The sequence below is a fragment of the Macrobrachium nipponense genome, chromosome 39, assembly GCF_015104395.2.
Source record: "Macrobrachium nipponense isolate FS-2020 chromosome 39, ASM1510439v2, whole genome shotgun sequence".
Classification (NCBI taxonomy): domain Eukaryota; kingdom Metazoa; phylum Arthropoda; class Malacostraca; order Decapoda; family Palaemonidae; genus Macrobrachium; species Macrobrachium nipponense.
This window is the reverse complement of record NC_061099.1, coordinates 15,854,992-15,869,707: the sequence shown is the minus strand read 5'-3', so window position 1 is coordinate 15,869,707 and position 14,716 is coordinate 15,854,992. Positions and strand designations below refer to the sequence as shown.

General features: G+C 36.9%; 1 protein-coding gene and 1 long non-coding RNA gene across 2 annotated transcripts in view; one reads left to right on the top strand and one right to left on the bottom strand.

Annotated features, from left to right (window-relative positions):
• LOC135210152 (CD151 antigen-like) overlaps positions 1-14,716 on the top strand; it is a 105,147-nt gene that overhangs the window by 46,084 nt on the left and 44,347 nt on the right. The gene's annotated exons all lie outside the window — the stretch shown is intronic.
• Positions 10,634-14,716, bottom strand: part of LOC135210153 (uncharacterized) — a 223,128-nt gene continuing 219,045 nt past the window's right edge. Inside the window, exon 3 of the long non-coding RNA XR_010313466.1 lies at positions 10,634-11,237. This is a non-coding gene — a long non-coding RNA (uncharacterized LOC135210153). The remainder of the gene's footprint in view (positions 11,238-14,716) is intronic.

Here is a 14,716-nt window from a genome sequence, read left to right as displayed (position 1 = left end):
ATAACATTACCCTGGGAAATGTTCATACAGCTTTTTATTACGTCATTCATTTATAATGAATGTAACTGACATATCGGTTGATTTTAATCTTAACTCGCAATTATTCCACTTTGGAAAAATGAGATTCAATCAATCTTTGCTTACTACCGTATCCACGGCCTTTTTAATCTGAATCCATTCATTCCATCAAGCCTAAATCAAATTAGGCTGACGATAACTCCCATTTTGAATACCCAAAATAACCATGTAAAGGAATGTCTCACATTCAAGAGAAGACATTAACCTAATTTATTTATTTATTTATTTATTTATTTATTTATTTATTTATTTATTTATTTATTTATTTATTTAGAGAGAGAGAGAGAGAGAGAGAGAGAGAGAGAGAGAGAGAGAGAGAGAGAGTGTCTCACAATCAAGCGAAGACACTGACCAAATTCATTTAGCCAAATCTCATATTCAAAGCCTGTGACAAATGAATCGGAATGATGTCCAGAAAGAGAGAGAGAGAGAGAGAGAGAGAGAGAGAGAGAGAGAGAGAGAGAGGCCTTAAGCCGTGACCTCAGTCTTTCTCCTGGAGGCACGAGAGAAGGGGAACAGCAAACAACCCAAATCCCAGAGGACCAACGGTTGTTGACAAAGAACATTTGGCGCAGTTGTCTATCACAACAACACGTACGGCCCTCAGAGTGATCTTTTTACCAGGTGTTTCGTACCGTAGGTAGGGGAAGCTATAGAGAACCTACGGTTGGTTGGGTTGGGTTGGCTCTCTCTCTCTTCTCTCTCTCTCTCTCTCTCTCGTGGGTTCAAGTGACAATACACACACACATATAGAGCTCCAAATGTCATTTAATATCTAATTCGCTTTACCTCGAAATTAATATACGTACACACACACACACATATATGTATGTATATATATGTGTGTATATATATATATATATATATATATATATATATATATATATATATATATATATGTGTGTGTGTGTGTGTGTGTGTGTGTGTGTGTGTGTGTGTGTGTGTGTGTGTGTGTGTGTGTTAACTGGGAGAAATTTCTTAGTTGACAAGAATTCGTCGCTCATGGGCTCGAACCACAGAACCAAGAATTCAGGACGTACAATGACGCCTCTTTTACCCACAAGGTTTGTGGGTAAAAAGCTTCACTGTACGTTATCGATTCTTGGTTCCGTGATTCGAGCCCTTGACCCGACGAATTTCTTGTCTACTAAAAAATTCTCCTTCGGGTAACATATGAAAATATATTAATTCCGAGGTAGAGCGAATTAGATATTAAAGGACATTTGTAGCTTAATGCAATTATATGAATCACGGTGATGTAATAAAATCACAACCACACACTATATATATATATAATATATATTATAATAATATATAATTAAAAATAGTTACCTAAAAGTCAATTTAAAAGACCATATTTAAAACACAATAAGTTAAGTTGAAACACAAGTTACAAAAAAAAAAAAAAAAAAAAAAAAAACATGGAATTGAGCATCAATCTACAAGGATTTATTAAAAAAATATATAATAATAATAATAAAAATAATAAATAACTAAAGGAGTGGAGCTAACCTGCCATAGCAAGGTCAAGAGTAAAACTGAAGGTAGAAACGAAAAGTAAACAATAAGAGTCTTTAGAATAACAACAAAGTCAAGATAAAAAAGTTGTGAACAGCCGAGGACTGGGTATTTAAAACAGGAACAAGTTGTTTAATTTTCAGTGTCTCTAAAATAAATAGCTCTTTATGGTTGTTGACCTGTCCAATTATAGAGAAATCTTTGTATTGGATGGTAGTTTTACATTACAAAGAATGATTTCTTATGTTGGATGCATCTGGGTTGGATAGGCGACATCCAGTTCTATGACTAACCCCCCTATGGGAATCGACTCGTACCCTAAGAAGACGCTTCGTGGATCCCACATAATTTCCCATATCATATCTGGGACAAGTATACTTATATACCACATTAGACGTCATCAAAGGGCAGAGTCGTTCTTTTACTCTGAAAAGGGAGCCGATTCTACGCATCTTTTCCGTACATAAAATCTGACAGCTTCCGTACAGGCTTCACTAAAATAATAAATGAACATTTTAATGCCCTTGACGTAAATTTGATTCCAAAAAAAAAAAAAAACTTACAATCGGCTCCCTTTTCAGAGTAAAAGACCGACTCTGCCCTTTGATGACGTCTAATGTGGTATATAAGTATACTTGTCCCAGATATGATATGGGAAATTATGTGGGATCCACGAAGCGTCTTCTTAGGGTACGAGTCGATTCCCATAGGGGGGTTAGTCATAGAACTGGATGTCGCCTATCCAACCCAGATGCATCCAACATAAGAAATCATTCTTTGTAATGTAAAACTACCATCCAATACAAAGATTTCTCTATAATTGGACAGGTCAACAACCATAAAGAGCTATTTATTTTAGACACACTGAAAATTAAACAACTTGTTCCTGTTTTAAATACCCAGTCCTCGGCTGTTCAACTTTTTTTATCTTGACTTTGTTGTTATTCTTAAAGACTCTTATTGTTTACTTTTCGTTTCTACCTTCAGTTTTACTCTTGACCTTGCTATGGCAGGTTAGCTCCACTCCTTTAGTTATTTATTATTTTTATTATCATTATTATAATTTTTTAATAAATCCTTGTAGATTGATGCTCATTCCATGTTTTTTTTTTTTTTTGTAACTTGTGTTTCAACTTAACTTATTGTGTTTTAAATATGGTCTTTTAAATTGACTTTTAGGTAACTATTTTTAATTTTATGATTTTTTAAAAGTTTTTAAAAATTATTTTATTTACATCTATTATACTATATATATATATATATATATATATATATATATATATACATATATATATATATATATTATATATATATATATATATATATATATATATATATATATATATATATATATATATATATCTTCTCAGCCACGCCCCATGAGACTTTCAGGCGCGGCCCCGTGGTGTCCTGTTTGTGGGCACCTATCGCGGTGTCAGACGCACGAATATGGCTAAGTTAACCTTGAATAAAGTAAAAACCTACTGAGTCAAGAGGGATGCAATTTGGTATGTTTGATGATCAGAGGGTGGATGATCAACATAACACTTTGCAGCCCTCTAGCCTCAGAAGTGTTGTAGATCCGAGGGCAGACAGAAAAAGTGCGGTCGGACAGAAGGGCCATCTCAATTGTTCTCTTTTACAAAAAAATAAAAAATAAAAATGACATAGACAAGTACAAAGTAATAGAAGGAAAATTAAGCGAATACATAAGACGTCGCCTGAAAGTGGCCTCAGGCAACTAACTAAGTAAGTAGCGTAATTGAACCAGACTTGACACCTGAAGTAATCCAGCAGTTTCAAATTACAATACAGATACTCCAATTGAATAATGCAGTGCCTCTGCATGAATATTTGCTAATGCTTGCTTGCGATTTTTCCCCTTACTGGCTTTTATATTTTTGGGCTTCAATGTGTCCTTTCGTCAAGGTTACTTTCAATTTGGGAAGAGGTCAAAAAAATTGTCATCTGTGAACCTACACCAAGAAAGCTAATATTAGCTTATGTTTTCCTGACAGAATATTTGCCGAGCCGAACTACCGCCTTCAACTGGCTGATTCAAATGAACTATCTTTAAATCATTCATATTCACTGAGTATCTTTTACTGTAGAGAATAAACGACCTACTATTAAATACTAAACATCTTATAGGGATAACGTGTCCGCGATAAGTCTTTATCTTAATATCTTAAAATTCATTACATACCTTCAGTTTAGCCATTCATATACAATGAGTATCTAATATAGTAAAGAATGAATCTGGTGTTAAAGACTAAAATCTCTTTGAAATAATGTTTACACGACAATTCTGTATCTGAATATTTAAAATTTCAGTGTACACCTTCAACCTGAGATCAAAACTTTCACCAATAAGCGCCTGCACATAAATGATGTGAAACCTATGACCCGATCTTCCCACGTCTGGTGATTTGTTGTAGCCTTTCCGTTACCAGCACAGCCTGTCTAAACGGCTTCCATCGTATTAAGCCTGTCGGCCGAGAAAGCCGATATTTTATCCTTATTTTCAATATGATATCTGCTTGATATGTCTTTGATTTCAACCCGACCGAGTCACGGAGTGACGAACCAGATGTTAGGTGATCACATTGGTGACCGAGAAGGGTTATAGTATATATATATATATATATATATATATATATAATATATAGATATATATATATATATATAGTTTCAAAGATTTAGTGTTATATGTGAAGGGTTGCGATTGCAGTTTACAAATAACTTAATGATAAGGACCAGAATTGATAATAATATTAGCAAAGGTTTCGTTAATAATATTGGAATTCATACCGTGAAGACACTGTACAAGACAAACGCAAAATGTTGCACTGGTATATGCAAGATTAACCTTAGGTCACTTCGCCCCTGTTTTTAGCAGTCGAATATAAATTTTTTCAATTCTTTGAGTTACCGGCATAGACGGCAAATGTATCATTTACACTTCGTTTCAGCAAGTATGAAGCCTATCTCTCTCACTATCTAGGATGGCGAGATAGACACACTTGATACTAAGCTGGAACAGGAAGTCAATGATAACATTACCGTTGATGCAGATAACTGAAAATTAAGTTTAGAAAATGCATTCTCAAGACTTTGCTGAAAAAGCAATGACTTGCACTAGGACTGAAAACTGAATTAATCAAATCTCTCTCTCTCTCTCTCTCTCTCTCTCTCTCTCTCTCTCTCTCTCTCTCTCTCTCTCGCGCTCTCTCTCTCTCTCTCTCTCTCTCTCTCTCTCTCTCTCTCTCCATTTGAAATAAACCTTTAATACTTCAGAGACCAACACATATGCCTATAAAACAATTTAATAAGTCACCCTTAAGTCGTCCTAGGTCTACAGAAATAACTAACATTCTCTCTCTCTCTCTCTCCTGCATTTGAAATAAACCTTTGATACTTCAGAGACTAACAGATGTGCGTATAGAGCAATGTAAGAGGTCGCTTGCTGCTGTGGCATCTTAAGATAACCTGTCTTCAATACTGACTCACTCTGGCCCCGTCTCTCAGAAGGTCATTGGTATCATATCAGTAAACAGGTGTTGCCCATCTGTCCCTCTTATTTCCTCCCTTGCATGCTTTAATTCTAAGTCATATCCAAGATGTCTCACTCATTTTGGGAGAGATAACGACCCGCTAGCAGGGAAGAAAGTGAAAGCTTTCTTTGAGTTTCAAACACCGATCGTCTTCATCTTCTTCCTTTCTCTTCCGGCCTAGACCAGATAATGGTATCAAGTTGCTCGGTTAATAGATAATGGCTGTTACTTGCCAAGTGGCTTTATTGCTGCTTTTAATTGATGTTATTTACTGGTAATGGAGTCTCGTTTCGTCATAGCTGATGCAGTTAGAGGTAGAACTTTTTTGTTAGGGAGTTCCTGCATGATTGAAAAATTAATTGTTAATTAGCAGTATGTAGTGTGTATATATATGTACACACACACACACACACACACACACACACACACACACACATATATATATATATATATATGTGTGTGTGTGTGTGTGTGTGTGTGTGTGTGTGTGTGTACATATATATACACACTACATACTGCTAATCAACAACTCCATTACCAGTAAATAACATCAATTAAAAGCAGCAATAAATACACTTAGGTGTATTTACACTATCTCCAGCATTTAAATCCAATTATGATTTTTCCTTTTTCCTGGCTATCCTATGCTCTTTAGGCTATACCCATTCTACAATACTTTGGCACATTTTATACCCATTCTACAATACTCTGGCACATTTATTTAATTAAAATTTCTAGCTGTCCCGCTTGAATCAGTTTACATTTTAAAAATAAGTCTTAAGTATTTTCAGGATTTTCTGCCAAGAGAAAATTGCGTAAATAATTCATGGTCTTATTGTATTAGTTTTTTTGCGATGCCAAACCGTCGGAAAAAATTCAGCATGATTAATATCAAGGGTGGTGTCTTACTACTTCAAAGAAAATGATGGGTAACTATGATAGTGGTTCCTATTTTCTTTATCCTTAAATTGTCCTAAATGACTAGAGAAGGGACGAGTAGTCCTGTTGATATAATTCTGATATCTCTGGCCTCCTGACTTCAATACCTATGTAGATAATTTAACAAAATTACGATACGTCTGAATATAGTACCTGCTTTTGATAGCATCCTTGTAACTCCTGTGATATCTTGAAAAGTCGTCAGCACCACTGACAGTAATTGTGGGTAATTTACCGGGCGTTATTTTTATTCTAAAATATTTATTATAAATCTGTCAGCGCTGCTTCTTAATCATAATATTCTCTTAGTATATGGCCATATCTCCTATATACAAGAATCAGGCCGTCAAGATGATATATTTAGGTCTAGATTTTATCGTAAACAAGACTTTGGCGTCAGTTTTTCGGGAGACAAACCTGTTTTTCCTCGTACGAACGAACGATCGAGAACTGAAAAATATAGTTTTTTTTATCATATGAGCGTTCCAGCAACTGACGGACGAGGTTAAAATTTGTTTTATATCATTTTACATAAGTTGATTTCGCGATTGAAACGGTCTCACTGAAGGAATTTGAATATTTATGACCTTCAACATTTAGTGAATAATGTTGTCTATATCTAATGTGGGAAATGACTTCATAGCGACTTTCCGTTGTCATGGCAACGTTTATGACTCGAAGATTACCTTAGGTTACTACTCTCTCTCTCTCTCTCTCTCTCTCTCTCCTTTCAAAGCGGTTTAATGAAATTCTCAAGATTCCATGAGACGAGATTTTTGTTCTTATCCCGAACATTAATCCGAAGCTTTTTTGTTGTCCTTGTAGTTTATAAAGAGTTTATAGAAGCAAAGGATATTTCATTTTACGTGTAACGATGCGTCATTTAATTTATGCTTGTTTCTTTTTTATCAATATTACTTGAATTGCATTCGCAATGCATTATATTTAATTTATGCTTATGCTTGTATTCTGCATACATTAATAGCGCAACATGGAAAATATGCTCTCTCTCTCTCTAACAACACAGCGATATAAAAAAAATTATTTTTCCCTAACCAGCTCTCTTAACTTCGCAGTCAAATATGGCATTATATCCCCCCTTTCTCTCTCTCTCTCTCTATCGTTTTGTCTCTCGCATCCGGCATCCGGTTTTGGCCCCTGCCCCTTGTCCTCCTGTCCTATGTCCCTGAGGGACACAAACATTCCTCCTGCGCGCATTGTTTCCTGATATCCTTCAGTCCACCCCCATTCTAGTCTCCCATCAGGAGTCAGCTGACTCTAACCTTCCGTGTTGGGTATTTCACTGCGGCGTGGCCTTGAGCAACCCCATCCCCCACCCACCCCCTCCTCTATTCATGTACCACCCCAACCCTCCTTCCCCTAAGACCCCATCATCTCTCCTTCTCTCTCTCCCTCATTGTTTTCTTCGCTCAATTGTTCTCGGCAGTATGTGCTTTTATTTACGCCTTATTTGTTCATTCCGATGAATAAGGGAGGGGGGACGGTAATTCCCCTCCCCTTCCACCCAACACCCTCGCTTCGTTGGGTGGGTTGGGAGGGGGAGGCTCTTCGCATCTCTCTCTCTCTCTCTCTCTCTCTCATTTAACAAGTTAATTCGACACATTATTATAATTATTAGTAGTAGTAGTGGTGGTAGTAGTAGTAATAAGTGTCACGCTGTATCCTAGACAACCAGCAAAAATAATGAAGTATAATCATCAGAAAAATAGTATTATTATTATTATTATTATTATTATTATTATTATTATATTGATAAGCGTAACGTGTAACGATCAAATTCGATACAAATGTAGTTGGCAATGACTTTCGTAAGAGCCTTCAACGTCCGGCTGACAAGGGGGAACTTTAACGAAAGGCAATTCTCATTAAGTGTCTCAAATTACGAATCCTGATTTCTCCTCAACCTCTGTATGGTTTCCTTCGTCCCTCTGCTTTAGATTGCCCCTTCCATATTTGGCTTCTCTCTCTCTCTCTCTCTCTCTCTCTCTCTCTCTCTCTCTCTCTCTCTCTCTGAAAATGAAAAACTGAAATTTTTCCGACCCATCCCTCTTAACTCCGCAGCCAAATATTTCATTATCCTCTCTCTCTCTCTCTCTCTCTCTCTCTCTCTCTCTCTCTCTCTACGGGAACCAACCACTCCCTTCCAGCCCCTCTCTCTCTCTTTCTCTCTCTCTCGAGACAATGTAATTCCTCAGTGGAGCACTCCGCAGGTAATCTTTCTTCCCTTCTCAGCGCTCCGATGTAGGTCATTTTTATACTTAACACTGTCCCTTGACCATATGCGAGTGGTATTTATAGTGGCTGGTCGTGCCTCTCTCTCTCTCTCTCTCTCTCTCTCTCTCTCAATAAATTCATCGAGTTTTAGGTCGATGCCATAAAGGTAAGCGTTTCTAGTACAACTTCAAGTTCGAAGCTTAAATTATAGTAAAAATTTGGGTTGATGTAGGTAATATGTGTTGCTATTATCATTATTATTATAGGCCAATGTCCTTGAAACATCAATTCTTAAGAATGCAAACTAAAGTTCAAATCGAAGTAATTACTTTATTTTCTAGGTAACGTGTGTAAGCATTATTATTATTATTAATATTGGCCAATATATACCATTGAAGTTTCAAATCATAGAAATGTAAACTGAAGCTTAAACTAAAGAAAATTTTGGGCTTTTTAGGTAATGTAAGCATTAGCATTACTGTTATTGGCCAATGCCCTTCCAACTTCAAATTCTTAAGAATGTAAAACTGTGTGCTGCCTTTGTCTGCTGGTGGTTCCGGAATGCTACAACAACAACAACATCGACACCTTCACTGTTTGATAAAGAGTGCGTGATGCTTTCATATACAGCAGGATGAATCCTTTTTGCACGTAAGCACAGAATTTGCTGCGTTCGTGAACTCATTTTCGTGGTCGATTTTTCATGCCAGAATATCACATTAAAGTACGAATGGGGGAAGGAGAGGAGAAATAATTTCCTTGTTCGATTTTCTAAATCGAAATATCCTAAAACCTGAAGAATAATACATAGAATACCAAGAAAATAGGATCACGAATGTACGAAGAAGAGTAAAAAGAAGAACAGAAACATGATCGATTCGTGTCAGCGTATCTAATGACCAAATCTCCGGATAGGTAGGTCGGTGCTCTTTTTCCTTTTCCATCGTGTTCCACCAATTTTGGCTAATTATACGTAATCGGATGCTTATATTACGATGAAAAATGGGTGTTACGGTGCTGGAGGGGTTGACTTCGGATATGAGAGAGAGAGAGAGAGAGAGAGAGATTCTTCTGTCAAGGAATGTTCTCAATACGAACCTGAGAGAGAGAGAGAGAGAGAGAGAGAGAAGATGAGAGAAGGACTATGATTTATGGGAGAAGAGAAAGGTGAGAGAGAAAGGAGTGAGATGATGCGTCTAAATGCGAAACATAAGGAGGAGAAAGTACAACGAAAGCGTTGACGAAAGAAGGGAAAGGAGAGAAGAAAGGAGAGAGAGAGAGAGAGAGAGAGAGAGAAAGGAGTGAGACCAGCGTCTAAATGCAAAACAGATCAAGAAGAGGAGAAAGTAAAACGAAAGCGTTGACGAGAGAAGAGAAAGGAGAAAAGAAAGGAGAGATGGAAGGCAGCGACATCGTGACATCACCATCTAAATCCCGCCCCTGACGTGACGACTTGGCACATCATTACCCCGATGGCAGACAAATGACTTACTGTATGGCGCAACTGAAGACTCTTCTAAAGAAAGTCATAGACTATAATGGCGGTCGTTTCTCTTCAGTGTCAAGAGTCCACACTGAGAGCTCGTCTGATGACGGGGAATGGTGATTGCTCTAATCGCGGACAGTGAAGTTATACGATAAGAAATGTGGTCAAAATGAAAAGTGAGGTTTTTGTTTGAGCGTATCATTACCTTGATAAAAAGGTTCCTCCCTACCGCTCTTTATAAGGAACACTAGGAAACTGATTTAATCATTTACTTTCTTTGTTATTCAGAACTCTTCAGTATAAGGATACACGCATAGAATAGGCATTGTAATTTACACAACTTCGTTACTGACTAGTTATTTACAAGAAAACTAACCAATATCACATTGTTGCATAATCTACAATCCCCTTATGTACACTGCAAAAATTATTGTGCACTAATTCTAAATAATTACACACACACACTGGTCACTTTTTACCATACACATATGTACTAATTGTAATAGCCACAATGCCCTCTTAACTTCTAGAATTCTTCGCGCTTTTTCGGATTCGCTTGTCACTATAATGTTTTAAGATGCAAGTGTAAGATATATGAAGAGATTATGTCCGGTAACGGGAAACAAACCCGAGTTACATAATCACAACGAGGTCACGTTGCCGACCTGACCACGAAAAGGATAAGTCATCTACTGCCTCTCATACATACATACATACATACCTGTCGTTTTCAGATATATACTTATCAGAGCTGGAATAGACCCTTCCTCACCATTGTAGCCACGTGGGCAATCGTTTTTATTGCTTTTTTTCGGCTGAAATATTTATGTAGAATCTACTGGTTACTTTTTACCAGATACATATGTAACTGTGGCTATTACAATTACATATAGTAAGAGAGTGTGTGTGTGTGTGTGTGTGTGTGTGTGTGTGTGTGTGTGTGTGTGTGTGTGTAATCACAAAGAAGAGTCAAAGCCACCTTTAAGAATACATTGAAGGATACCCCATAAAGAACATAAAGAGTTAATCAAATAAAAGCCTCAACTACCAAGGCAAAAATAATAGTCGAAATCGTTCGTAAAAGCGGCTCACTGAGCCGGTAAAGTCCTTGAAATGTAGTCATTAGTCAACGTCTCTCTACTACCATATTTCATTTCTTCTCTTCCACTTTCCACTTACCTTCCATTTTTTTCTTTTTCCAGTATGATTCGTTCTAATTCTGAGAACAACCCACTAGATTTTCTTGAATTCCTCGGAGGCAGTTCCTGATCAGGCTTCTGGATGAAAGTTATGATTGTAGCTTTGCCGAGGGGAATTGTTGTTGTGCTAAAATTGCTTCAGTTGATGACCGCAGACAATCGACTGGGAATGACGAAATGGCGATTTCCTTTTCCCACGTATTGACTCGTCATTGAAGGTAATTGTACCTGAGCAGAGAAAACAACACGGAAAAGATTAGTGATCCATTGTAATAAATCTAATGCGAATAATATCCGAGTACTACACTGACATTCAGTTAATACTAACAGAATCAGGATTTAAAAAAAAAAGGTATGCTGGTATAAAGAGCTTCCAACTTACAAATGGTATATCGTGTATTTGTTTATAATTAAACACTGCATGTCTACTTGTAAACAACTGGAATTTTCCAAAAAATGAACTTTGCATAGCTACTCAGAAATCAGTAGAATTTACCAAAAAGGGTTTGCGGGCATATAAAGCTTCCATCTTAGTAAATGTGTGTCTATTCATCAATGGGCTTTGCATAACTATTATACATAAAAGGAATACGCAGAGCATTATATGTGTACCATAAACAGGAGCTCTCTTGAAATAATTGTCTGATAGCGTGCTTCCGGTGCATGCAAGCATACACTGACATATTCTGTGACCTATATGTCTTGTTTTATGTCAAATAATGGGGTCGAATATCTCTGGTTTCTTTACTCCATTCACCTACATATTCTCTGGGTCAATTATCCCCCAAGGAGTGTTTTCAGGTGCAATTGTAATGATAACCGAAGCCAGACCTGGTTACCTTATAACAAGGAAAAACAGAACCTTTATGATAAATTATGAAGAAGTGAAACGAATAAAGAGGGAGGAAGAATGTGATTTAGAAACATTAAGAGAGAGAGAGAGAGAGAGAGAGAGAGAAGAGAGAGAGAAGAGAGAGAGAGAGAGAGAGAAATTAAAAACAGAAATTATTAGATTTCAGATTCATCCTCAAGAATCCCTAAGTTGGCAAACATTTGCTCGCCAATGTAAACTTTAATTGCATATCAAAGTTATATTTATGAATGCAATTAGGATTATATTTAGTATAAAAGGACTGACATCTATCGGAGCGTATAATTTGATATTAAATATAGAATACAATTGAAAATCTTATAGCAAATGAATTAAATATATTATTTTCCGATTTTTTCTCGGAGAACCACTAAAGAAGATAACGTTACTGCTATGTATTTCTGCTCTCTGTAATCTAACAGTAGAATGTTTTTCTTAAAAAAGTTTCGGTAAAAGAAATAAAGATATTTTAATAAACCACTATATTTCGATCAATACTCATCCCCCCCTCCCCCCGCCCCCATATAAAGCCGACGCGTAATGGTCGAAATATTGTGGCTTATTGAAATTTATTCGTGATGGATAAATAACGTTGTTAGTATTACAAGAACTACGTAAGTTGAACAAAAATCTTAACAAACGGTGGGTTTTAAGGATCAGAGCAATTTAGTCAAGATATAGTGGGTTATTGAAATGTAGGTATATTTTATTTAGCTTCAAAATAACAATTAATTTCATATTTATGCCCATAATGGTGTACTCAGAAGGTATAGATAATACTGTCAGCACTACAGGAAATAAGTTTAACAAAACTTTGAGCAAACAGTGAGCCTTAATGATCAGATCAATTATTATGCAAGCCCCATCGCAACGCAACAACAAACACAACCTTTTTTGCTTGTTTGTTCTTGCCATCAAGCAAGAACATGCAATCATACAAACACATTCGCACAATTCGCACGCACCCTATATATAAAAAAGTAATTTAGCTCTCAGCGTTGTCCATCTGCTGGCTGTTACCCTCACAGCGGAAACTGCCCAACAAAAAGTCGTAATTGGCGATTGATTGGTCTTTTCTCGTTATCATTACTGTCTCTTCTCCTTCGTCTTCTTCTTCCTCTTCTTCTTCTCCTTACATTGAGGGAGGGGCGTTCGTTGTGCCAATTCTGCCGCAGTTTTCACGATGGTGTTTAAGGAACTATTTTCTTTATAATGATATCGAGAATTTTCTCTATTACAATTTTAAAATAATAAAAAAAACCTTTAGTTATGATATAAAAAATCTCTGTATTGAAATGCTAATGATACGAAGTGTGTAGCCAGCCACTGCCCATGAAAAGAAAGAGAGAGAGAGAGAGAGAGAGAGAGAGAGAGAGAGAGAGAGAGAGAGAGAGAGAGAGAGAGCTTTAACTATGATCAGAAAATCCGTGTATTGAGAAGCCATTGATACATATTATTTAGCCAGCCATTGCACATGGAGAGAGAGAGAGAGAGAGAGAGAGAGAGAGAGAGAGAGAGAGAGAGAGAGAATGTGCTACAAGAATTAGGATGTCTCAAAGAAATCATGAGCTCACTCTTATCTCTAGGAGCAGGTTTTGCTATTCATTCACATTGTCCTAAAGTTTTTGTCTAGCTTCCTTTTGAACTCTTCTACGCTGCTGCTGTTTGCAACTTCTGGTGGCAGTTTATGCAATGTGTCACATCTCTTGCATGTGAAGGAGTTCCACAATGGGATGTGTTGTATCTCTTAGTTCTAGAGAGCGAGAGAGAGCTTTTATTATAGTTTAAAAATATATTTAAAGACCTTTGGTTCGAAGTATACAGCCAGGCATTGCCAATTCAACAGAGAGAGAGAGAGAGAGAGAGAGAGAGAGAGAGAGAGAGAGAGAGAGAGAGAGAGAGAGAGCGCTTCAATCATGATCAGAAAATCCATGTACTGCAATGCCAATGATGTGGCCAGCCATGAACAGAAAAGAGACATCTAGTGAAACAAAATAATGAAAAGTGAACAGAGAGAGAGGAGAGAGAGAGAGAGAGAGAGAGAGAGAGAGAGAGAGATAGGATAATGGATTCTGCTTCTGGAGTGGGAAGATAAGAACGAGAGCAGGGGCAAGGTAGATAAAGTGGAAGGTGCAAAAGGACCACTGTTTGATAAGCGGAGACTTGAGATGAAGGGTTGCGTCTAATGGCACAGTAGTAGCGCTCTGCAAAGTAGGGCGTCTTTGTTATTTCAACTTCTTTCCTTTCATTATTCTATTTTTTCCATTCACAGAAAGGCATTACAGTATTCTTTACATGAGTCTCTGATTTTCATCTGGGAAAAGATTTTATTTCACTTAAAATCTGGACTTTATGATCGTAAACAAACTTATAACACTTTGAAAAGCTAGGAAATTCACGAGTACCATCAACTGAGTAACAGCGCTGAGTAGTTCTACAGCCCGGTGGGAGATGCTTTGAAAATAAACAAACACTGCATAGCTACCTGTTACTATGTTCTACCGAAAATCGAACCCACTGATGCTTTTATTTTAACAAGTTCTCTGTCAGTATATGTATGTTGAAAATGCATGTTTTGGAAGATAAATAAACAATAGTTTATCTTTAGCAGGAATTTATATGTGAAACACGCCAGTTATTGCTTTCGTAATAATATTATTGACAAGTCTTTCCGTAAGTCTCTCTCTCTCTCTCTCTCTCTCTCTCTCTCTCTCTCTTCTCTCTCTCTCTTACTAACCAAATTGAGCCTTCATATATCATCAAGGTTCAAGTTGAAGAGAGGCAAATAAATTGACCTCTCTCTCTCTCTCTCTCTCTCTCTCTCTCTCTCTCTCTC